Below are 26,828 nucleotides of genomic sequence, written 5' to 3'. Positions count from 1 at the left end.
AGTGTCTCTGATTTTGTTATTTAAAAAGGGTCAGTGTTTAAAGAGCTGCCTATCTATGTATTCTCAAGAGCAACTTTATTGGCTTTTATATGGGTATTTTTTAAATGGTTCCTGCCAGGTAACACTGTACTACGTGTACTGTCTGAGTGAAGCAAGATGCAGAATAATAAGTATGTAGTAGAGCCTGACCAATATGGGATATATCGGCCAGAAGCTGTGTTAGATAGGGATACTTGTTCAGCTCATGTTTATTTACATATCCCCCTCTCATTTCCGACGTACAGACTGTAAAGCAGCTCGTAGATATATTCATAATATGTTAAACAATATAGTTTAACCAATCATTAAAATTAGTGCTCCTCTTCTGATAAACATGGAATTAGCCAGCTTTGTGCCAATTTAGCAACGGGCGACGTTAACTGCTGTAAGTGATGGTTAACAATATTTATAAGTAATTTATTAGAGAGAAATGAGAGGACAATTCGCTATAAGTGTTTCAGAAATAAATCTACAATCAGGCTTGTCAGCAGCGTAATCACCACTCACCTAATGTTACAATAAACATTAAGCTACTGCTGTGAGCCTGGAGAGGGAAGTGAAAAACGGGAGGGTTTGGAAGTATGGTATGGTAAGAGGAGAAGTGATGAGGGCTATTTTTATTATTATTTAAGTCTTGTAATTGACATGACAAATGACTAACTCACCGCGAACACTGAGTGTGAGAGCTTATAGGAGATCCTCGCCGTAGCTCCGGTAGACTGTGGTCAGCTGATGTTTTTAATTGTTTACAAACACTTTCACACCATCACACCATTGTGTGTATTTATAAAGCATTGAAACATTTGCAAAACAGATTTTTTTTGCTATTTATATTGTGTTACTAATAGTATGTGGCTCCCAATGAGTGAAATAGCTTCAAACTGCACTAAAGAAAATATATGTAGCATTAGTCAGAACATAGTCAGCTTACTCAAACACATTGTGTTGCAAATTAAAAGTCGTAAGCAGAAATTAGAAAAATGTTTATAGGAAAAGAATAGCTCTTTGGAAGTTTGGTTACGCTCAGATTGTGCTCAGGGTCCAGTGGTCACTGATGAGATGTTGCTTAAACCTGTAATAGCTGACTTTTTTTAGGCAGCGGAAACAAGTTGTGAACATAACATTGACATCATCACCTTATGACAAACAGTTGTGTACTTACACATCCCACCAGTTACAGAGCTACATTATCATTCATCTGGAGTCATGTTTCTGGCTACCTGGCGAATGGAATGCTAATATTCTGTACCAACTCCTGAGGTAAATATCTGGCTCTATAGGTGCTAAATTCTCCACTACATTACCCCGTTAGTCACTGTTTGTCTGTAGTTTGGTGCTGAGCAGGTAGTGTACAGTATAGGTTTTAGAGCTTTTTCACTGAAAGCAGCTGCATGCTGCAGTCAAAAGACACGATAAGAGTGGTGGGAGTGAAAGTGATAGCTAAAAAATGAGCTGAATCTCACTATAAAGCTTTCTAAAGCTGAGTGGAGCTGCAATTCCGCAATTCTTTGTAGGTTCATAACTAAGAGCAACCACTTTCACAGTCAAATGTTGTTACATTGTCATTTGATACATTGTTATAAAAATATTTATCTAGCTACTTTAAAGTGTGTTTTCTGAATCAATATGTGTTTTTATAGGGCTAAAAGTTGCTGGCAGCAACATTCAGTATTTTACTGGTGAGATTATTGCCATGAGAACATCAAAAAGGGTGCTTGCATATCAATAGCAAAATTCCTTTACATTATATACGATATCACATCAAAATGGTTTCTTCAGTGCCTTATGTTGCTACCCTTACTTATAACCTGGAAAATTTGCAGGCTGACCAACCATATGAAACAGACAATAGTAACATGAGACTGTAAAATATCCCCGGTCAAGCTCAGAGTTGAAAACCAGGTCAGACTCTCCGCTTGGTTTAAAAGTTCAGTGCTTAGCCTGAGTTTGGTGTCAGCCAGCCACTCAAAATGTCATCACCTGTTTCTGGAGGAATTACAATGTGACAGCGCTTTGGACATTTCCATGAATTCTGTTTGTTGTGAAGAGGCGCCTACGCTATCCGGATGGACCTGGAATAACCTGCTGAAAATATTCCCATCTATGTCACACATGTGAAAGGTATATCCATGGGTTTCCTAGATCCCTGAAGGATAAAAACACAGACCAGGTGCACTTTTACACTCAGAGTCAGTCATTCTGTGAGGGAGGAAAGCATAGAGGGAGGCATCTATAAAACAAACATGGGCGCAGCAGTGGAAGGGCAGAAGTGGCAGGATGGGAACTGCTGCCAGACACATTACAAGGAGCTCTAATGAGGGAGCCCGCACTCCCCCCCCCAACAGAGAGGAACGCAAGGCGGGAATTAATTGTGAGGGCGATGATGGCGAGCGAGCTGAGGAGCAGGTCATTACTGCACGCCTCATCCTGGAGCGCCGCGGGCAGAGCGTGGAACGCCACGCTACTAGCACAATTCCCATGATCCCACAGGGGGGGGGGGGGGCATATAGCAGGAGGGGGAATGAAGGGGACAGAGAGAGAGGAATAGGAAAAGATACTGTAAGAGGAGGAAAACAGCTTTCTCTTTGTTGGAAACAAAAAAATTAAATCAAATGTAGTGATTAATAGCATTATCCATTGCAATAATTACTGTTTCTCTACATCTGATTTTCATTAAAGCCATTTGTTCTATGCATCATACTGTAGATATCATAGTCCCTTCTACAACAATAATTGCTATTCATAAACAAGTAAAAATGTAACATAAATTACATTTTATTTGTCATTTCACAGTTTTCTTATTAATATCATCCACTGCAAGCTTGATCATTACTGGATTCAATTTGTAATATGACATTGCAGGGTGCACACTGTAAAAAACGCTACTGGGAAATTGCTCAATTATAAGCTGCAAAGAGCAACTGCAAAAAATAATTTTACACCTAATAGTTGAAGGAGCACTGGAAAAAAAATCAAGGTAATCATCAAGGTAATGATCAGATTTTCAGGTGCTTTACTCTTCTAATCTGCACACAGTGTAATAACTGACTCTTTGTCATTTCTCTTTGTGTGGTTTGTCGCCCTTATGAAACCTGTGACATCGGATTGAATACATTGGACACATTGCCCTCTAGTGGATATTTAATGTATGTAGATAATGTATATCACAGCCATAGACAAAAGTGACTCACATCTAGAATTTCTGACGCTTTTATCCTGCGGCAGTTAAATTCAACAGCAGATGTTAAATAAGTATGATTAATATTAAATGTTTTATAGGGTCCTCTGTGGTTAGGCAGAATCCTAATAGCATGTACCTGCACAGAAATGCATTTATAGTAACTTTTCTTTTAAAAAACAGGGCTAATCATTAGTCCCATGTGAATGGGAATTATAATGGCTATGACAAATATAGTCATAATTTACAATGACTCTAGGTAAAAGCCATTAATTATTATGGATTTCTCTCATTAAATGTTTACTGATCTCATAAAAGAGCAGGTGTAACTGAGTGCAGCAGATAAACTAAAAGTCATTTTTAAACTCTAATGTTTTGTACATTTACTGGAATACATCCAATCTACGCAACTGGTGTTATTAGATGCTGCAAAATTAAATTCTAGCCTTAGACATGGAAAATTCATTATGACTCAGTAATTAAATACAAAAAAACAGAAATACAAGCAAACACTAACCGACTTTTGCATATACCCCCTCCCTTTCCCCATAACCGAGGAGCTTTTTGCGTTATCTTAACTTATAACGAGAGAGCAGAGACACACCTCTTTGATGATGTATTTAACGACCCCATTCAGTGCTTTTCCTCTTTCACTACTTTCATGACTAGGAACCCTAATGAGACCAGTGCTGTTGCCTTGGGGATGGCCAAGCCCATTGCATTAGCACATGAAATCATTTAGGCCATGTCTCCCAGAATAAAAATATCATTATGGTGAAGCTCCCTGTAAAAGCGAGCTGAAAGCCTGCTGCTGCCAAGTGTTTTTTTTTGTCAAGATGAAGTATTCCAAGGGACAAATTGAGAGAGGACCTCACTAAACTGCTCTCTGGCCTGCTTTGCTGTTGTGTGAAAGAGGGTTGTGTGGTTATTAGAAAAACAATCACTACATAGAGCCTTATGAGAAGCATAATTGAACCAAAAGTCAAAGGTCTCATTATTACATTCAGGTATGTTACCATTAGCTATAGATTCAGGCAGGATTAATGGTCTCCCTGTAGAGAAAGGGCTGTTTGCTATGTAGGTGAGATTGAAGATGAACATTGGGGGATAGGAGAGACGTCAAGCGGAAGAGGAGCAAGAGGGAGGTAAGGTATACAGAGAGGCAGCAACAGCATGTAGAACCAGAATATTTTCACATGAAACTTGGTAACCTAAGTGTTTATTTCGACCAAACCAGAGTTGATGGACGAGTACTAACCAAGACGTTTTAGTGAGTGTGATTTTGTTTCAGTGGAGTTTGAATGAAGTGTGCTATCTGCGCTACAATAAGTTCACAAGGCAATTTGTTCGGTGAAAGAGAGTTGAAGTTGAATTCATAAAGCATAGGGTTGTATTTTTCTGTTAATAATGTCCTTTCTTGACATTATGTGAGTTTATTTTATTCATTTATTTGACTAGAAAAATCTAAGAGAGCTTGTGTAATGCCACAAAGTCGCCGCTCGCACACATCTCCAGGCTGAAACTATGTTGGGAAGGGGGAGGCCTGAGCTATGCTATTGGACAATCGCCTCTTGAGGTACAAAGTGGTATTATGAGACAGGCTGGGACTAGCTTATTAGCATGCTAACTTCAGCAGATATCTCTTCAACACAATACATACACATCTTTGACATAATGTCTTAATTGTTACTTCTTCACATTCTGCTGATAATGTTTGTTAATTTTTTGCATGTGACCATATCTTACACACCTTAAGTTGACATTTTTAGCAAAATTCACCTTCATTTTCAATGACTTGGTTTGAAGATTATTAAAAACTTGAGTTTAGAAAGGGAACCTTTTTTGTGACAGATTTTATTTATATAGTGTAGGACAAAAGAAAACATTATTTATTTGCAATGTAATGTAAGAAGTTAAGTTTCAGTGTTTCACCACTGCAACTGTATATTTGGTGTCTTGTATGTCCATGTCGGCAGGGCATGACACAACCTATAACTTAATTAGAAGTTAGATACAAACTGAGTGAGAGGCCTGGTCTAACCTGTGATTTAGTCCTGGTTTTGAACAAAATAAATAACAAAAAAAGTTGACCTGCCTTAAAAACCAAGGGGTTGACAAAGGGGAGACATCCACTTGATTTGATCAACTTAGACTGCTGACACCTCATGTTAGCATGAGACAAACTTTGGAATACATTTTTACACAGAACGAGCACTGTGGATTTTGTCCTCCACCACTTACATTGGTGGGAAGAAATATTTTATTGGCCAGCACGAACAAGAGGTATGATTACAACATGCAGAAACCGTTTAAATGTACATATGGGCATGTGGATATTGTTTTAAGACAGACTTGGAGAAATGTGAACCTATCCTTTAATGCCTTGTAAACTCTGACAAACCTGACAAAAGACAAAAGCTATTAAAACAGTTTTAAAATTGCCTTTAAAAAAAGTTGAACCTAAATTCTGGGCTGCAGGCTTTACATCCTTTACTTTTTTTGCTAAACCACAGACCTGCAACCAACATTACAATTCACCAGGAATATCTGCAGCAGCACAAAACATGATAATTTATGTAAGTGCTTGTTTGTGTGTTTGTGAGTGGGGGAGGGGGGCATATCAGGAAGCGCTCGTGTTTGTGCGTAAATCATGTCTAACCATATGCTGCCTTCCTCCGCAGCGCACACGCAGCCGAAATTGATCGTCAACCATCTCCTGCTCACAACAGCGTGGGCAGAGAGAGAGCAAGGTCACAGCCAAGGACTTGCCATAATCAGTGATGGGCTGTGGAGGGGGGCTTATGTGTCACGCCACAGCTGTTACGCTACATACTTTGAGTCACAAGCACATCTTTACTGCTGCAAAACATCCCCTTAATTACCTTAATGCCAGACTGTCTCTCCCTGTCTGGATGAATTCTGCTCTGGATGCTTTAATCTGAGCCTAATCTCCACCATTCTCACATACTGTTTTGGGAGTAAAATCATAGCTTTGCCTTCCTTATCTGTTTTTATTTCCTGTCAGGTTTAAGTGTTTTATGGCTCAGTAGTTCAGAGGAAGGGAGGTTTGTCTGGTGATAGACAACATGGCTGGGGGCGGCTGTTGCGCTGTGTGCTTGTCATGCTGAACCAAGCCCGAAGCAGGTGAAGGGATGATTTCATGTCTGCGCCATCTAGAAGGACCGTCTCAGCTGCCAATGCAAAGATAAGCAAGGAGGAGGCTGCTTCTGCTGCTGGGGCAGCTGTATGACTGTTTCTGAACCATGAGCGGCAGGCAGCTCAACATGCTGGTTGTGTATCATTTCAGGCAGACAAACAAGTTGAGCAACAATTCTGAGCAAGTGCCTTGTTTACCATCATACCTACAGAGGCCAAGTAGTCTGAGCTAGGTGCAAAAGTTTACTCATTTTGAAACAACAGTATTCCTGTGTGGGAATAAGAATAAAACATCAGATTTTTGACATATAGATGCGGCACACATACACCATTAATAATACTGTAAATACAGATGGGCAGAGCTGGACCGTCCTATTCGCTCACTACACACTTTGCGTAGGCCCCCCGCATAAAAGCAGGGCCCCGCTACAGTCTTGTTTCAAAGGTGAAAGCAAGTGTCAATGTTTACAACTTTGATGAGAGGAAGAAGAGGAAACTGTCCTTATGGGCAAAACAAAAGCTCAATAAGAGTGAATTGTGGAAACAGCAGTCCTCTCAAAGTCTGATTCAGTAAGTTAATGTTAATGTGCTAGCTGCAGTGCATCTCTCTGTGTTTTGGTTGTTTGGCAGACTTTGTGTCTGAACAATGTTAGAGTGAAATACAACTATTAATTACGTTTGTTAAACACCAAAGGGCAAAGGTGTTTATAAACTGCAGTTTAGAAAAGATAACCGCTTCACGTGTGAACATGCGTTCATATGCGCATGCACGAAAGGAAACTCGTGCCTTCCAGCAGCAACCTCTCTGAGGACCAGTCAACATACGGATGCCAAGGAACTTCAAAAGCGCACATCATTTTAAAACAAGATGCTGATTTTCAGGCAAGGTTCAGTTACATCTCTGGACTAGACAAGATCAAAAGCAATGGATTGACATTGACTAGACTGAGGCAATATGGGTGCACATCTATCAGTAAATAGGGCATCACAATAAGCATCCCATATTCTGTCAAGTCATAATATAAATGGTATTTTATATTTGAAAATGTATTTAAGGAAACCTGAGAGAGCCAGTTTGAGAGGGCCTGATGTAGCTGATAACATTAATATATAGAAAATATCTATAATTTACAGGGGCTGTGCTTAAGTTTGTCAGTAGAGTAGATGCTGGATCATCAGCCAGTGCAAGCACAGTTGATCTACATTCAGCATCAACCAGTACTTGCACAGACCCAGTACAGACGCGTTTAGCACACACAGCAAGCCTCAACCAGTACGAGCACAGCCAGAGCTGTACAGCCAGCATCAGACAAAAACAGCTCACACCCTAGTGGAACAGTTGCTGCTCCACCGAATGACCCAGCAGGTTGACGCCCAGTCTTAACCAACTTCATGAGGACTGAGGGCGATTTAAACCAACACTGTATATTTCTACAAGAGGTTTCCATTCAGACTTATTACAGAGACAGGCTGTTTTAAAGGAGGGAGGATTGCAGTGATAGCACTGCCTTAGCAGGTGTGACTTTGTAGCAATGGCAAATAGTTTACATGGCTCATGAGTCAGGTAGGAGGGGCCCATAGCAGAATTTTGCTTATTGCCCCACGGAGGTCAGGACCATCTCTGCAGATGGGTGTCTTATTAACTTTTTTGGGCAACTACGATCTGCCACAACAGCTTCCCTGCGTCTTCTCATAGTAGCTTAAGTAGCTGCATATAGTTAGTTTAAGTTATATTTTGCTACTACTTCCTAGATTGCCCTCACTTTCTAATGCTTGTGATGGGAATTAAATCAGTTTCTATACCGGAGTAAAATTTTACTTGATAATTTTCCTGTTATGTGACTTTATTGCTTAAATATTTGGTTGGTACTACTGTAATGTGCTTTTATTTAAGGAAATCTGAATACAAAAACATTTACTTGTAATGAAGTTGTCACTTTCACTCAATACTTCATCCACCACCAACACTTTATGTACTCCTCATGAATAGTAGACCGCATGTCCTCCTGCCTTCATGTTACAGAAGTATAACCTACTGTGACCTTTCAAAAGCAGAAAACCTTATGTAATACTTAGGAATACTGCTATCTTACTAATCCCTTGACAAACAGAGAGGTGGCAAGGACAAAAGGAGACTGTGATGTGTTGTGGCTGCAACATCACAGTGTTTGCTGTTGGGACATTTAGGTGGGGGCACAACCAGAGGTCACCTGTAGGAGTGTGGTGAATCAGGTTCTTGTTTAGATGGTATGGAGACATTTAAGATTGCTGTAGTGTGATGTGACATTAACAGTCACAAATGTCAAATGCCAGCAGAGTGGCTGCCTCTCAAGTTTTTTTCCTTGAAACAGACACAGATCATATCTCTGGAGGAAGAATAACGTTGTCCCTCTGCAAAACAGCCCTTAAGTTACCCCTCACTTAAGTTATAATACTTTTATATAAGCAATGACTGCAAAAAATAGAACTGAATAGATTAATAACAATAATAATAATTTAGGTTGAATTTGTGAAAAGTTTGGCTTTCTTTGTGACTTACAAAACTGCAATGAGGTTTCACAATCTGTAACCCTAACCCCCCACTAACTGAAGGAAACTGTAAGCCCACTCATTCTGACATACGCAATCTCTTTGAGAGCAGGATCAGATGCATTGTAGGTCATCATGCATCACCAGCAGGGGTCATCATCTGCTCCATGCCAAACACCAGAGAATGCTGTTAACAGACAGTGGGGCTTCAATGCTTTGAGAGCATGCAGTCTGTCAACTACATACTGGTCATGAACAGCCTTGGAATTGTAAATATTTCTTTTTCTAAGTGTGAGACAGTCTTTACAAATCAGACACTGATTTACAATAGACAGGGATAATTTTTAAAGAACTTTCTGTTGATTAACATAGCCAGGTCATGACAAAGTGTGTGCATGTGTGTGTGTCTGTTTCATGGATATGTAGAATGGCAGTTTCACATAGAGCAATGACCCAAACGAGTGGAGGCCGGGTGATGATCCCCCTCTGGGATTGAGAGTTAAAGAAGTGGGTGAGAAGCTTGCATCAAACAGCTGGTGAAAAGGGCTTCCCCACTCTTAACAGAGGGCCGTGCCTCCAGAGGCTTCAGCTGGGGGGCGGTGTGTAAGGGGAGGATGGAAGCACCTGCAGCCTGAATGCGGGAACCTGCTCTTAAACCTCTCACAAGCAGTAGGTCGCCACGGGAACAGTGGCATGTCATGAATTGCCTTATCCAACCCTGCTGTGCCCACGGAGGACCTCTGTCAATCGTTGATGGCACGCACACCGCAGACAGAGAGGAACTGTGAAGTGGGACAAATGTCCTGTCCTTAAAAATGTGCAGGAAATGTTAATTAAAGTAAAAGAGCACAAACATCTTCAAATCTATTGCCTTTTGGAGCTTTATAATACCAAATAACTGTTCTCCATTACTCTCCCTCTCTTTCTTTAAACCCCAGTCCCCATGCCCCAGACCCCTGCTGTGGCTCAAACAATTAGGCTATGTGAGACCCACACTAACGACTCTCCTTAGTCTTTTAAGATAACTACAGGAGGAGGGGCAGCAGTGGGTGACATCTTGTTAGGGGGGGAATCCTATGGTCAGTCACTTGTGTATTGGCCCAAGTTAGAGGATACCTAGTTATTACCCTACATAAAGAGTTTGTATGTGTGTTTAGATTGCCCCAGGTGAGATGTGTGCCAATACCACTGGTGCTTGTGAGAAGTGCTGATTTTCTCAGCTTCGTGCCTCAGATGTCACCTTTTTCTCCCACTTTCAGACCAGTGTAAAGAAGGCCGTAAATCAGTGCTTTCATCACAAATCAGCCTCTACTGACTTGAGACTCCACCTTATTTAGGACCAAATGATTCACACCAAATACAAGCAGAGTGAGGTAATCACATGTCCACAGTAATGTGGGTAGTTATAAAAAACAATGTTTGTTGGTATTTTTCTTAAGTGCAGTTCGCACTGAAATGACAAAACAACAGAAAAGCAATTAAGTCTCTTGACATGGGCATGTGCAAGCCACTTGATTCAGATCACATGACAATCATATGTTTTCTTTGTCCATAACAACATGAAAATAAAGGGTTTTGAAGTATATCTGTTTTTGGTGGTCAACAGCACTGGTATGGTATGGATGGATGTATATATATAGAAATATATCAGATTTATTTATTAGCGTTAACATGGCTTTAAGGTAAGACATCGAACCAACCAAGAACAATTATGTTGGTGCCATGGAGCTGACAAACATAAATAATTGTTTCTCCATCAAAAATGTGTGGGTAAAACAGCAGTTGTTAAATACAGATCAAACAGGGTGCTGTTTATGCTTAAGTAATCTAAAGATCTTAAGGTCACAAAGAACTTTAAATTATCTATGAAGATTACATACTTCAAGTTTGCAAAGGACAGTTGCTTTACACAAGTCCTAACTTCTTCTTCATCAGTGTGCACCTATATTGTGCTAGCAAATGTAAGAGTTCAACATTAAACTGTAAGTTGGCTCTATCATTCAGTAGACCTTGTGACTTTTGTCAGTTACATTTTTTGACATGACAAGTAAAATGTTGAAAATGACGACTCATTTCACTCTGTGGTTTCACCACCGCCCGGTTTGATAATGTGATCTTGAGCTTTAAAGCCAAGTGTTACATGAAAGACCTAAAATAGCCTGTTCAGGGAGTAGGGCTATGAACCACCACATGACTTATAGTGACACACAGATCTTAAAACCAGAGGCCCAGATCTTTGACCTGAGGAGCATGTAGGATCCTTTGTTTTGTTTGGCATAAATCAATGAGAGCACCAGGCCCGCAGGAAAAACAGTTTTAAATCCCTCACTAATGCTGATCGTCATCTTTAGGTGTGAACTCAGTCAAGTGAGAAGTGTGCCTAAATTTTGATGACCCTGGGAGCGCAATGAGGCTACAGCTCTGTGTTTACAGATGAGGTGACGGCACATGCCTCCAGTCCTTTGAAATGTGACAAGGTGAGAGGAATGACCAGATAATCTCTGATTTACAAGTTACAGTATCTTTCAGTGGGAACAAGACCAGCACCTGCATTTTTGGAGCGCTGTGGCAGCAAATCAAGCCCTGAAAATTTAAAGGACAACTAATAAATACTTTTTTTACATTTTACATTTAGAAAAGACAAAATATACAAGCTTATTGCCTGAGAATATCACAAGCTACCTGTATTTACCTGTACTTAATGCAGCTAAACCAGACAAGTTGACTTGAGGGCACTTTCTTGTGTACAGTAGCGCCTGAAGGAGCACGACCAGGAAGCTGACCAGTCCAAACAGCCACTGAAGCCCTGCAGCACTGATCACTGGGACACTTCACTGCTGCAGTGGTGGATTTACTGCCTTGCTCAGGGGTGCTTTTCATTCATTCACAACTCATCTGGGGATTTAAATGTTGTGGTACACAAGCCCCTTAACTATCAGCTTGGCTTGCCACAGTTCATGTTACCTTAGTAATTTACAAAGACAACAAAAAGACAGGCATAAACACGCCACCGTCAGCAGTCCGCTGGAACTCCAGAAATATTCAGTCAACATCTTATCACCTAGAAACAGAGCTAAGAGACCACTTACTGATATCAGCTCAGTTGTTTTGACACAGTACTAACTGTAATTCAATTAAAACAATACAAACTAATATTTTTGCATGACAGACAACAGAATGCAAGGCTGTATACTATGAGGGGGCATGTACAGGAACTTCTATTATTTATTTTCACAATGACAACAATCTCAAAGCTTAAACATTATTCTAAGGCTCATATGGTTTGTTTTATCTCCTCCTTTGTGATCAGTTTAGATTTAAAGAGGAAATCAATGAGGACCTTTACTTGGGTTCACCTAAACTGTCCTTTGGGAAATGAAAAGTGTTTCTGATCATTTTGGACATTCTGTGTAGGTCTAGTGTTAACCAGTGAAAAACTCTCAAAAGCAGCAAGAACGACTGTACAATTGAGTTGAAAGACATTAAGGCCTACACATCTACCTGTGTAACTGAGTTATGTAAAAACAGAAGCCAGACCTGATGTAAAACCGTGTATTTTGTCTTAACAGGATCTGTGTTGCAGCAAGAGTAACTCCTCCTTCCTCTCTCTGCCTCTTCCCTTCCCCCATTCTGTGTAAAAACAAATCTCCTTTTCTGCTCAGTGCCTGAAACTATTGAGTCAACAAATGTCACTGCAGCAAGGCAGGGGCTGCTGGGAAAGAGGTGGGGTCTCCTGTTAAGCCCAAACTGCAGCTAAAGGCAGATTATTTTCAGACAAGACCCACCTGTTAGTAAAGTAAAGAGGAATTAAATAATTTAGTGAATGGGGGTGCCATTGTGTTATGAGCTTGGTGGTTAAAGCTGTGATCATCTGTAAAGAAATGACACTGTTTTATACTAACTATATTTATAATACTAATACATTTTATTTTTCTAAAAACCTATGATCCCCAAGTTTTACTATTGGAATCAGTGGAACTGTTTGTTATGTTTATGACCTTTAAAATCAAAGATGCAATAACACATTCTTGCACACTTTGCAAACTGAACCACAGACTTACAGCTCTGCATAAAGACCTTACACAGAAACCCACAACATAATCCACAGCTGAAGTTTTAGTACTTTCCCTTTGATAACACACTTTTACTTGTGTCATTTCAACAACCTTCCAGGGCTGAATGTGTCTTTTAAATCACCCTCAGCCCCCTTTTCTCTCTCACTCTGCTCTCTCTATCTCTCTCAAGCCCACGTGGCCGGTGTCAACAGGAGGTGGGTCTTGGCAGATGCATGAAGCAGAGTATGCTGCCTGTGTGCAGCCTGGAGACTTGTATTACACACCGCTCTAAAAATGAGCCAGCCAGCCGAGGCGTGCCAAAATAACACATAGCCATTGTGCATTGCTCAACTGGTTGGACTCCAAGCTGGCCACCTCTGATTGTTGCTGTAATGCTCGAAAACATAAGGGCTATTACACCACAGGGGGAACTTCTGTAACCAATGACAGAGGAAGAAAGAAAATGAAAGAGGGAAGTCAAGATAGACAGCAAAAAGGGAGGGAAAAACCCTGAGTCACTCAGCTTCCTGTCTGAGAAAAGGAAGGGGGTGGAGGCACCTTCTGCTCTGCCACAGTCAGACAGTTGTGGCCAGTGCAATAGTCAACATAAAGCGCACTGGAGTGGAGTCCCGTCCTGCTTACTGAATCCACTCCAGTGCTTCAGGGCAGCCATCATAGTGTTCATTATTATGTGCGGCTGAGGGAAGAAGAAAAAAAAGAGGAGGGTGCAGAGGAGGGAAAGAAAACTGTGTCTTTGTGTGGGAGGACTCAGCAGGAAAGTGATTTTGTGATTATCTGAGTTTGCCAGAAAAGCAACGCTGTTCCCCCTGACCTGCAACATCATCTTGCCTACTCTGCGCCTCCGTTGCCTTAAACCAGAATTACATTTGAGTGTGCTTCTCAGGCTGGCACACAGCAAACAGCGACACCGGGCTTCTCCTGATGATGAGAGCTGACGTCAGACTGGTTTCCATGAATATTGATGTGGAGGATAGTCTGTTTCATAGAAGAACAGAAGGAGGCAAGATGGCTGCCCTTTAGGATTTGTTAAAGAGGAGATCCAGACGGTTTGTTGGAATTTCTACAAAGTGGAGGGACATATAAAGGAGGTGAGAATTTACTTACTATGTTAATACTCTGGTTACTCTTTTCTCTTGTAACCTTGTTTGTATTTTTGGTGGTTTTTGTGTCAGGCGAGGTACAGCAAATGTCCCCCACCGTCAAAAGCAAGAGCCAACATTATAAGGAGGGGATATTAGATAAAGCTACTCCAACATGGCTGACGATTTTCTTTCTTTCTTTTTTTTGCCGGCTGAAACTGAAAGACACCTTCTGTGTTTTCCTGTATGTTCTGTGTTCACTCAACATTCTTGCTGCTTTTGAATGAATCATAGAAAATGGTGTACTTAGACTGCTTGTTCAGGAGTTTTTCTTTAAGCATAATTAAATGCCTATTTTAAACTCCCTTTCTTTCCTTAACATTTCCACTTTATTTTTTTATTAGCCACATGCAATTAAAAGTGTGTTTGAGTGTGTACTTTGTATGAGTGTTTGTTTTAAGAGGGGAAACACATTTTAAAAATACATTCATGTGTAATTAATAGCTATTACAGAATGATGATCTTTTTCATTATATGTTTAGATGCAGGCAGTGTTATCCTTATCAGCTTCTCATTTTCATATCCATGGCTGTGTGTATGTGTTTTGTTTGTGCTGTTCAGCAGGGAGACTGTATGTAGGAGAGTAAAAGTGCAACCTGGACACATCCAGCAGTAAGTGCATAGTGTCTGCACAGCAGTAGAGCTGGAATAGCTTCTGGCTTTGTGCATCTCTGTTAATCAGCTTTCATTGCTTTCACCACTGAATGACAAGCAGACACAAAGGCAAACCCCAAGGAGAAGCAAAAGAGAAGAGAATTGCAGTGGCAGAGTGTAGTAGAGGCAGACAAGGTCAGAAAGCTCTGTAAGAAATGAAATTCAATCCTACTGCACCATTAGCTGGGGGAACAAGAATGGTAATTCTGGAGCAGGTTTTTCCTCTTATAGATATTTTTTAAACTAGAGGCTAAACAAGGGATTGTTGCCAGAAAGCAGCAACAAACATCTCTGAGAAACCAAACCAATAGTAGTTTGACAAGAATGTATATTTTTAATGCAACACAGGCAGTTAAAGGTCACAACAATCAAACTGCTGTGTTCCTTTGGAAACAGAGCTATTGACAAATAGATTATTGACAATCCAAAGAAAAACGTGTCTGTGTGTTTCTATTTGTGTGTGATCTGTAATCATTTTTTTAAAGGAATTGATGTAGAATAACAGTATGGTGACCAAATGCTTGCACAGATAGAGAAATTAACTACAGTAATGGAGTGATAACAGTGAGGTGAATGTTTGCATACCCTGATGGTTTGGAGGTTTTGTGAGAGTACACACATTGTCTTTTTAGAAATACACTAGTTAAATACATAAGTACATGTATACTCCGATTTATTACAGAAAATCAGGTCTTAGTTCAATTAGCAAATAGGTAATTGGTTGTTAGTTCTTTTTTTTCCTGAATTCATTAAGTGCTACTTTAAGATTAACATCTGAATGGCCAATTAGAATATAACTGAACTCCCTCAGGTTTGTGTATTGGGCTTGTGTATTCTACTGACTGCAGTTGTAATGTAACGACAGTACGGCCTCAGGTAAAAAGCTAAGTAAAGGCACAGTTGCAAGGTGGAGAATAATGACTAACCTTTATCTGGGCATTGTGACTTAACAGTGTAGGGTGTCTGCGGGAGCAATGCAGGAATTCAGCTGAGCTTTGACTTTTCTGAACTTAAAACCATAAGTCAAGACTGTTGTAGTGAAATGCGTGGATAAAAGGGGCTATAGAGAAGGTGAAGGGGCGGTGAAGTCAAAATAAAGTCAGTTGCTTGTCAAGTGACTACAAGACAATCACCAAGCTTTTAAGTGAACAGCTGATGACAAAGACTCACCAGACAAAGACCACTATTCTCAGCTCTCTTTCCCCTTTTGATTTAAGCATTTTTTTTTAAATGTTCGTGTTTACATGCTGCATTTCTGCGGTGGCCTTTGCAGAGCATGTAGCACTTACTATACAGTTTACACGCACTACTCTAAATAAAAAGTATACTGCTTGTAGTGGAAGCGAATCCCATGTTTCGTCCTAGTGGGCTGTCAGGTAACTTTCACACCAACAACAGTGGTGTATCCCTCTGACGCAATGGCATGGCTGTGTTTTGATATGGCATGCATGGCCATTGACTGTGTAGTGTCAACACGAGTGCTTAAGCAGGGGAGTTCTCCATAGAACTCGTAAAGTATGTTGTGACTGCATGAGATCAGGTGATCCACGCTTTTGTGCCCGTGTATGTATGTGTATGTGTGTGTGTGGGTGGGTGGTGATCCCATTGCCCCATTCATGATGTTAAGATAATAACAACATATAAATGTCTCGTGAAAGATATTGTTGTTTTTATTTACCTACCCTTAGAGATGAAATTAATAAAACTATTATTTTAACAGCTCAAACTACAAACAATGAGATTTCTTGATTTATTTTTTACTATTCCCTAAGTGCATTAAACATTACATTCCACACTATATCTACTGCATAGTTTGGATGGATCACATCTAACCCAGTCCATTACTTGCTAATGAAAACACATTAATGGTTGTCACAATGCGGTTGTACAATTTCCTGTTCACCTTTGTGCTTAGGATTACAAACGCTAACCCTGACCTGTACAATAATGCCACATTATAAAATTAAGAAACATACAAAATCTTACTGGGGGCATTTTCATGAGCCTCTGCTTGGCTGCTGTTACGTCAGCAGCTGAAAAGGCAGCAGAGCATTAATGGTACTAAAATGGGGGAAGGGAGATCAGATAGATCAATCACATGCACATAGCTTCTCTCATCCATCCACACCTCCAGATAAAGCCATGCGGTTGGATTGCTCCTTCGTCATGGCCGTAAGTCCCCTTTAAGTCACTCCCAGGGCAAAGACAATATCACCTTTGGGAAGAATGTCCAGTTGCCATAGCATTCCACAACAATGCTGCCCACTTACAATACCCAAGCCCTTACCCAAGCTCTAACCTCTGACCCCACTCTGTCCAGCCCACGCATCATATTTCCACCCAAGGGCTGCTGCACAAATGACACAGAGAAACAGGCCCAGTGGCAGGTTAGACATTTTAGATTGCACTACCTGCTGGCTGGCTGGTTGTAGCTTCACTGCTTTTCACGAGACAAAATGGCGAGATACTGAGCATTGTATTGATTTCTACAATATTGATTTCCCTCTTGTCTGCTATTGGGGTTTTTTTTGCTATGGAGACCTAGAGAGACGCAGCAAACCACAATCAGGTGTTTCTGAAATGGAATGTTAGTGCCATAATGGAGTAGCTCATTTACGTGCCCTTTTTAAACATTTGCACACAATTTGCCATCAACAGTCCACAACTGCGACAATGTTCTTGTTAATTAAAGGGAAAAAAGCTGGATTTTCTGGATGTGGTCCAATGAGCCTTAGCTACAGACATCCCAGTGGAGTTTTAATAGACAAATTTTAACTGCATACCATATGCCCTTTTATTTAGCATTATATTTGCAAGGTTTACAATTTATTGGAAGCATCCATGCTTTATGTACTGATAACTTCTCCATGCATGGACTTACTGCAAATAAAAGTATTTCTATTAACTAAAGTCAAATCATAAAAAATATGTCAGTTATCAGTAATTGCCAAACCAGATCCACCCCACACCCCAACGAGAATCTTGGCGTTCCGTCCCATTAAGGCCCTTCCTTGTAAAAGACACTCTACTGTAATTATGGCTTGTGAGTGGTTTATGGGTCATCACTGGAACTGTGTAATAGTAATCTTGTTTTTATGAGTCTGAGATACAAAAACGTTATCAGCAATTGCTACATCCGATAGTGAATTCTAAATATGACTCGTGGCCGCCTTTTTCCACGAGGCCGTGCGTTGTTAGTCGGATTGAGGCGCAACTATGGAGTGAGACTGATAAGGCTCTGTTTGAGTGGCAAGGGGCTGGAGGGTGTTTCTGGCCCTGTGAACATGTATCGATGTCAGGGTTTACCTCAGGGGCGAGACAGCAAGGGCAGCGACTCAAAATCTTTCTCCACGTGAGCACATGCACATGGCCGCTCTGTTTACAAACACTATCCTGGCATTCTGTAGAGAGAGAGGCAAGTGAGATGTTACGTAACCACCCCAAAGCTAATAGCATCTCTTGCCGCCTCTCGTCGGTCCGCCTCTCCTACGCTTGGACAATCTTCTTGAATGCTTTTCTCGCCGGTTCCGCTACTATGAGTTAAGAATAAAAACAGAAATTAAGAGCCACAGCCACAACTGCATCTGGGCACAAGAACGTGGTGAGACTGAGAGCAGGCCGCTGTAAACTCTGCAGGCCTCTGTCAGGTCAGATGATTTTATAAACTCCCTTTAGTTCTAGCTTTTGGTCATGAAAGCTAGATTGCAAAAAAAAAAAGACATGTGCATAGACACTGGTAAAGACGTTGTTTTGTCCACAATGGAGATTTCCATTGCACTGCAGTTTTATATAAAGTATTTAAATGTTTGGTTTGATCAGAATTTAGTGAACCTTCCTGGTTCTAGAAGTAAGACTCATGTTTTGTTAAGATAAAGAAAAAGTAGATAATGCTAGAGCTTTTGAAGGGGAGGGTAAAAAGAGTATTCAGTCAAAAAGATGAACACAGACCAAAACTTTGGTGTTTCCCTATTGGAGATGCCTCCTCACCAGCCAAGATGTCACTTTTCAAACATATGCGGAACAATGTGTGGAACAGCAGCAAACATATTGGCTGTCAATATGCCTTACAAGCCTTGAAAAGTGACCTAACCTCATGCTAAGAACTCACCCTTGGTAAGACTCTCATGTCAAAATGTGTAGCGGTTAGTCAGTTCTAGTTAAATCAAATCTGTGACAAAGAGTAGCCTTTGTCACAGGTCTAATCCTGAAAGGTTCAATGGAAAGAAGATTGCTTTCTTGACCTAAAGAGAAGACTCCTAGCTTTTCATATATAGCTTCTCAATATGTATCTTCTGTTAAAATTGGCAAATTTATATCAATATCTGGAAAGGAATTTCCATAGCTAATGCCCCAATCTACAAAGCTCCATCATGATAGCGCAATCTCAATGGGGTCCACGGTGATCTAAACAACTGCTGCAGATATAGGGGGGTGGTGATGGTGCAGCGGATAAGACACATGCCTTTGGTGTGAGAGACCCGCGTTCGAATCCACTGTGAGACACCAATGTGTCCCTGAGCAAGACACTTAACCCCTAGTTGCTCCAGAGGCGTGCGACCCTCTAACATATACAGAAATTGTAAGTTGCTTTGGATAAAAGTGTCACCTGAATGAATGAATAAATGTATGTAATAGACAGTTTATCTGTGATGATCTGTCATTGAAAAGGTTAGGCCCCATGGCCCCCTGTTGTCTACAAAAGAAGCACAAAGACAGACAGCTGGTCCTGAATGTCCTTTAGAAGCATAACCCTACCAAAGGCTTTGAATGACATCACTAACTACTTCTGAGGGCTTCGAATGGCTCAGGCTCAATATCAAGTTTCCTAAGCAGAATGTACAAGTGCAGCAGCTGATATCTTTCTGAGATGGATTGCTCAATGACAATTAGACCAGTTTGTATCCATATATGTATTTATATTGGGGACAGTTTCAAGTTCTGGGTCTAAATGGATAGAAACCCCTGGTTGGGACAATATGCGGCATTCAAGCACAATTTGAGTAAGTACAATGACACTTGCTATACCAGATTCCTTACTAAGATAATGATCTTAGAGATGCGGTAGGTACAAATACAGTTTCTCTGCAGTAAAACACTACATGACAAACCATGACTGACTGATGATTCCCAAAGCTCGCCATGTATGAATTACATATTTTGGCTATAAGTGAACACTAAAAAAAAAAACTTAAAAAAAACACAGACCATATTTAAGAACTTATTATCGTTTAAAATCCCGGTACTTCCTGATGAATTAGGATTACACTAAAGCCATGAATCACAGAAAATATCCCAAACTCAGAAGGATTTGTGATTTCTATTCAGTGAGAGTCACGTGCCTCCCACTCAGTGGAGGAAAGAGGGAGCTTAGCAACAGTGGCTTAGGTTGGGCTGCTTAGAAACCAACAAGGGAAGGCATATCCCTACATTTGCTTTCCAGATGACGAGAGCACACAAAATATTTCTTAGTTAGTCTGGACACCACCACAATATAGTTTTGGCTTCACGTTTGATGTCCATCTAGATGACCAAACATGCTTTTTGTTCAAGATAAACCATTATCTGTAGCTCAGTCTTCCATGAAACTGAAATCTGACATGGCATTGAGTCAATTAAGAATACCTTCACTGCCATGTTTTTGGCCATGTTTTAATTTCCCTCCTACAATTATGTTCCCTTCGCTCTGTTTACTGTTCACCTCCGCTTCCTGTTTAATTGGAAACTGGTTTGGATTTGGATCATGCAAACAGAAAGGAAATATTTGCTAAATAAAATGTGCCTGTGCTGTGAGCTAGTCACATGCCAAAACTTGCAGGGTGGAGAAACATGGGAATCAGCATTTGTTCATCACTTGGCGTTGTGTATGAGTTTTCCACGCCAGATTGTAGAAGATGAATAAAGGAATGAGGAAAAGGTCAATATGAAGTATTCCTTCTCTTACTATTTCAACTGAGAGTTACTTCAACATCTTTCTTGGTAAGGCTTAAAAAATAATGTTATTATATTAGAGTATATTACATTTCAAATTGCAACCTTAATTCATAAAAAAACTTAAGCTATTTCAGGTTTTGTAGCTCAACACATTTCTAAAACACAATATTAAAAGTTGTTGATCAGCACAAGTGCAAATGTAGGTTTCTCAATATGTAGCACTATTGATTTGCTTACAGGATCAATGCGCAAAGCACATGTGCACACCACTGCAAAGCAGCCTATTCTGCAGTCAGGCGTGCTAGGATAATGTTTAGACCAGATGGGCTTTGGAGCACTCATAAGATGGTCGCCATGGCTACCATGCACTCTGAAAGAAATTAACTTTGCTCTGTGAGCAGTTCATCAAGTTAGTTAGATACAGTATATTGACTGATGCATAGACAAAGGGTTGGAGGGGAAAAGAGACAGGCAGCTTGGAAGGAAAAGGGCAGCATTGTGAGGGATTGGGGGCAGGTTAGAGGGTTCAGAAGCCCATTTTTTTTAAATTAGAGCCTCCATGTGATGCAGCTTGAAGGCACAGAAAAAGGTTTAGACTCTATGTGTAAACTTTGTACAGAGTGCTTCCTAGCTAGGCAGGTTTTCACTTCAGGTTGTGCTGATAAAATAGGAAAAATCCAAAACCAAATATGAGCTAATGTTCAACGGCTGTCTACTATCAGGGTTGACCTTTTCTGGGAAACAATGTACACTGACATAGGTGTAAATGGCTCTGAGCAAACGCACTGTTTCACTGTGTTATAATTAAAAGATAGTATAAATACATACAGTATATTAGTGTCTCAAACAGAATTAAGCAGATTTTTCAGAAAAACCCTAAAATGCTGAAGCGATCAGATTGGTTTAAGTAGAAAAGGTGCACCAGTAGCATATGCCAGCATGTTGTGTGTGTTTTCCCAGAATACCTGCTCAGCAAGTTGTACCAGAAATGTAAAGAGGTGGGGTTTATCCCCTACAACAAAAGCAGTTGAGTAATTCATACCAATGTCATCTACAAGAACTTATATTTTGTCATCTCCCACCATTGCCATTTATTTCATGCTGAAACCTCCTTCATATTCACTGACTCATCAGGTATTGCTCAGACATTCAACACTTTAAAGCACCAAAACACGCGATAACCTCAAACTCAATCATATCCATAACACATTAAATCAGTATCAGTCATTTGGAACTTCCTTTTCTAATTCACAAACCTAAAGACAAACATCCTGAATGATTAGTCCATTTCACAGAGGCCTTTGGATCCACAACATGGACTGAGTCAAAGAAAAACTGTCAACAATTTAGTGCAGCCTCACCCTTTCAAAAAGAAATACTCAACATAACCAGTTAAACAACTATATCCCTCAGAAGAGGACCTTGTGGCTCTTTACGACCAAATTTATTTCATGTGTCTTGCAAACTGCTGCACAGAGACAAAGCCCACTGAACTCTGTACAGCTATAAAACTATCTTGGATTAGTGTTGGCATTCCTCTTAATTATGGCTATGGGCACTTGGATATGGCTTATTATCATGGTGCCAGTTAATCTTTCCCGTCTTTTCCCCCTCTCAGTTTATCTTCTTACCTTGAGGGAGGTCTACAAGTAACCAAATAAGGAACGGCACTTATTATCATCTTGAGACACAATGCATTATCCCAGTTTTCATCTTTGTCTCCATTTGACAATTTCAACTTCACTTTCTAGCTAGATCATTCTAGGTTGTTTCAAGCTAGTCACAAAACTCAGTTTGTAGTTAAGAAGTTCTTGTTGAGTAACTAACAAATTCTGTAGATTAGGCCACCCTTAGCGAAAAGGAGATTTTAAAAATGGATTGTTATTCCCTTTAAGATAATGTGTATTGGCTCACATTACATAATAAAAGTGTACCCTAGAATTAAGGCATTAGATTTCCCCAACCTGTTGTATACTTGATAACTATACAAATTATGAAACATATAATAATTTAAAGCACAACTGATACTAATGACACAGTTGTACATTTCGATTTTCTTGGGTCCCATCTATTATGGGAAAAAACAAATGATTTCAATAAAATAATGCTGAGTAGTTCAACTTAACTTTCACAAATAATACTATAGTCAGTTAATAGATGTCAAAACACAATATAAGAAGGAAATGAGACAAAAGGCTGTGGAAGCACTAGGACTGCAGTGGGAATCTCTACAAGTCCACATCTGTCTTGCATTAGACGTAAAGAACAATGTAGATTGTGCAGACCCCTTCTTCTGATGGAGGGGGAGGAGGCTCTCTAGGGACGAAATTACAAACAGAAGTGTATGTCCTCTGTGTTTCTGCCCTAATTTTGTCTTCAGATTAAAGAAAATCAAGATACTGAAAAGCATTTACATGTATTTGCATGTATACATCACTAAAAATCACCCAACACAGAGGAAAATATATGAAAATTAGATAAAGTGTAAACATAACTGATACATTGCATCCCATTTAAATGTAAGATTTTCATATGATCTTTAATTGAAAGAGTGAGTAATATGTTCATCAGCATTCAGTCTCTTTTTACTCTTAAGTTACGTGATGCAGCCATCATTACGTCACATTGTAGTGATTAGGCCACGGTGAACATCAACAGAAACGGCACGGTTCTTCCTGACAAAAAATAGACCTGAGGTTGTACAGAGCGAAGTCAGATTCCCTCCTTATGCAACAACCTCTGTGGTTATTAACAGAACCAACCATAGTGTCACCACTAACTCAGAATCTCTAGCTTCTGCGTTCCCGGTAATAACGTTCACATGTAGCTGCATCCCTTCGGAGACCAGTACAAAAATCGCAACATCTTAATCCAAAACAGAAGCCATATATGCCCCAAACATGAGACAGATGGTTTAACAAAAGCAAAAGATTTCCATCAATATAATTTGGTGCACAACCATGATCTAAAACAGTGCTACACCTTAACATTTCATATTAACTTGCAGTGTTAAAGAAACAGCTTGACATTCTGGAAAATGCCTATTCGCTTAGTTGCACAGAGTTAGATGAGAAGATCACCACTCTCTGTAAATATGAAACTTCAGTCAGCAGCCAGCTAGCTTAGCTTAGCACAAAGACTGGAAACAGGTGGAAACTGATAGCCTGGCACTGTTCAAAAGCGCCAAAATGGCTTACCACCTCTAAAGCTCACTAATTAATACAAAATCTCTTATTTATTTAAGCCTTACAAAAACCAAAGTGTAAAAAATGACAAGTTGTGGGTTTACAGGGGCATATGTGTCGAAATATTTCTTGGCTGGGAACAGTGACTTCCTGGAGTTGCTTTATATTTATAGTACAGGCATGAGAGTGGTATTAATCTCATGTAACACTTAGCATGTAAGCAAACAAGCATATTTCCCTAAAGGTCGAGCTATTCCTTTAAGGGAAAAGATAAGGATTTGCTGATCTGATCTGACAAATTAAAAAATGGCAAAATGCCACAGAGCTCTGACCTGTGTGTGTGGTCTACGTTTATCGCAGTCTCTGTCCAGGATATCACTTTCATGTTTAATATGTTTTGATATCTCCTCTGTCTCTGCGCACTGCTTTGAGAGTGGAGATCCCACAGGTTGCTAAGGTTGCTCATGAGACAAAATAGCTGCAAGATCCAAGCACGCTGAAGAAAATGTTACAGTGATCTGGGTAGCATGCAAATGGAGGATTATAAAAATGACTGCAGACACATGGGTCTTTTGTTTCTTAGCCAGAGTGGAGAATGTCATATGTTTAAACTGACTGAAGGAAAGCAAGAGAGAAGGCACGAGCAACCATGTGAGGTGCATTGTACGCACTGCATGAGCGTGTCATATGACATAAATCACAAGTGTGAGGTGCCTGACTGAGAGAGACTCAGTGAGATGCAGAACATGAATCAACATCTGTCCTATCGTGCCTGACGAGCATTTGACCGTCAGCAACAACACATGCAACTAGCACTTTGTTTCACATTGTGCTTCATGACTGTGTGATCTGGCCTTTCACACTTTCCAGTTCACCCCTTTAACTTTTCCCTAGAACTCTCTCCAGTGCAATCAACTCCCCCAGTTCATGTGCTAGCCATATGCTATGAACTTTCATAATGCAAAACAAATAATCAAACACTACCTAAAATGCAACTGTGTGTGCATAAAGAGGCCTCTTGTCATTGATATTAATAGAGTTGTTTCAGGCTGTTTATTGATATGCCATCAAAAACTGAACCCATAACACTTAAGTAGCATGTATGATTATGTGCAAAGACTACATTGACATGGTAACAATTCAGTCTTAGCTTTAATAATGACCTTTAGAAGATTCTGAACTGGTTTTGAGGTTACGTATTTGTTGTTTACATAGCAATCAGGAACACAGATTGAAAATGTCGTTGGAGGTCATGAGGTTTGCAGAGCAGTGAGTCTGGCTCTATATTTACGGGAGGGATTTAAAACACTGTAGAATGCAAGTCATCTGACCTAATTACACTAGTACGGGTTACTAAGGATGAGGTTTCAATCGCAGCTCTGCTGCTGTCTGAAATGTCGAACTCCAGTCTGTCACTATATACGTTTACACTTTGACATGGAATATTTATTAACGTAATGTATAAACAAGGACTTGGTTTTTATCTCCATTTCCTTTTCCATATAATGTTTTTATTTTGTCTCTTCTAAAATTTCAAGTAAGGTACCATTCCATGGTGGCTCCAATGAAGCTCAACTTTGCTACTTTAGTGATGAAAAATAACACAAAATGAATGTCTACATATGACAAATATACACTGGGATTAATTTAAAGTTTCATATACTTATTTTGTGTATTTAACACCATGTTTAAAGTAGTTAGAATTACGTACTTCTGTATAAGTTGTGATATGAAATAACAAAAAAGAAATAAAGCCCAATAAATCTCAAAAACATACCACAACATACATAAGAAATATTATATATATATACACTGCTCAAAAAAATAAAGGGAACACTAAAATAACACATCCTAGATCTGAATGAATGAAATAATCTCATTAAATACTCCTTTCTTTACATAGTTGAATGTGCTGACAACAAAATCACACAAAAATTATCAATGGAAATCAAATTTATCAACCCATGGAGGTCTGGATTTGGAGTCACACTCAAAATCAAAGTGGAAAACCACACTACAGGCCGATCATACTTTGATGTAATGTCCTTAAAACAAGTCAAAATGAGGCTCAGTAGTGTGTGTGGCCTCCACGTGCCTGTATGACCTTCCTACAATGCCTGGGCATGCTCCTGATGAGGTGGCGGATGGTCTCCTGAGGGATCTCCTCCCAGACCTGGACTAAAGCATCCGCCAACTCCTGGACAGTCTGTGGTGCAACGTGGCATTGGTGGATGGAGCGAGACATGATGTCCCAGATGTGCTCAATTGGATTCAGGTCTGGGGAACGGGCGGGCCAGTCCATAGCATCAATGCCTTCCTCTTCCTCAGGAACTGCTGACACACTCCAGCCACATGAGGTCTAGCATTGTCTTGCATTAGGAGGAACCCAGGGCCAACCGCACCAGCATATGGTCTCACAACGGGTCTGAGGATCTCATCTCGGTACCTAATGGCAGTCAGGCTACCTCTGGCGAGAACATGGAGGGCTGTGCAGCCCCACAAAAAGAAATGCCACCCCACACCATTACTGACCCACCGCCAAACCGGTCATGCTGGAGGATGTTGCAGGCAGCAGAACGTTCTCCATGGCGTCTCCAGACTCTGTCATGACTGTCACATGTGCTCAGTGTGAACCTGCTTTCATCTGTGAAGAGCACAGGACGCCAGTGGAGAATTTGCCAATCTTGTATCCTGCACTGTATTGGGCTGTAAGGACAACCCCCACCTGTAGACGTCGGGCACTCATACCACCCTCATGGAGTATATTTCTGACCGTTTGAGCCAACACATGCACATTTGTGGCCTGCTGGAGGTCATTTTGCAGGGCTCTGGCAGTGCTCCTCCTGCTCCTCCTTGCACAAAGGCGGAGGTAGCGGTGCTGCTGCTGGGTTGTTGCCCTCCTACCGCCTCCTCCACGTCTCCTGATGTACTGGCCTGTCCC

General features: G+C 40.4%; 2 protein-coding genes across 2 annotated transcripts in view; one reads left to right on the top strand and one right to left on the bottom strand.

Moving 5' to 3' along the window:
• cxxc4 (CXXC finger 4) overlaps positions 1–26,828 on the bottom strand; it is an 86,057-nt gene that overhangs the window by 45,214 nt on the left and 14,015 nt on the right. The gene's annotated exons all lie outside the window — the stretch shown is intronic.
• Positions 13,740–26,828, top strand: part of tet2 (tet methylcytosine dioxygenase 2) — a 33,282-nt gene continuing 20,193 nt past the window's right edge. The window contains exon 1 of the mRNA XM_046047174.1: positions 13,740–14,066. The gene's annotated coding sequence lies outside the window, so the exon portion shown is untranslated. The remainder of the gene's footprint in view (positions 14,067–26,828) is intronic.

This window comes from Micropterus dolomieu, linkage group LG04 (assembly GCF_021292245.1).
Source record: "Micropterus dolomieu isolate WLL.071019.BEF.003 ecotype Adirondacks linkage group LG04, ASM2129224v1, whole genome shotgun sequence".
NCBI lineage: Eukaryota > Metazoa > Chordata > Actinopteri > Centrarchiformes > Centrarchidae > Micropterus > Micropterus dolomieu.
Note: the sequence above shows the minus strand (reverse complement) of the source record. Positions and strands in the feature narration are given on the sequence as shown.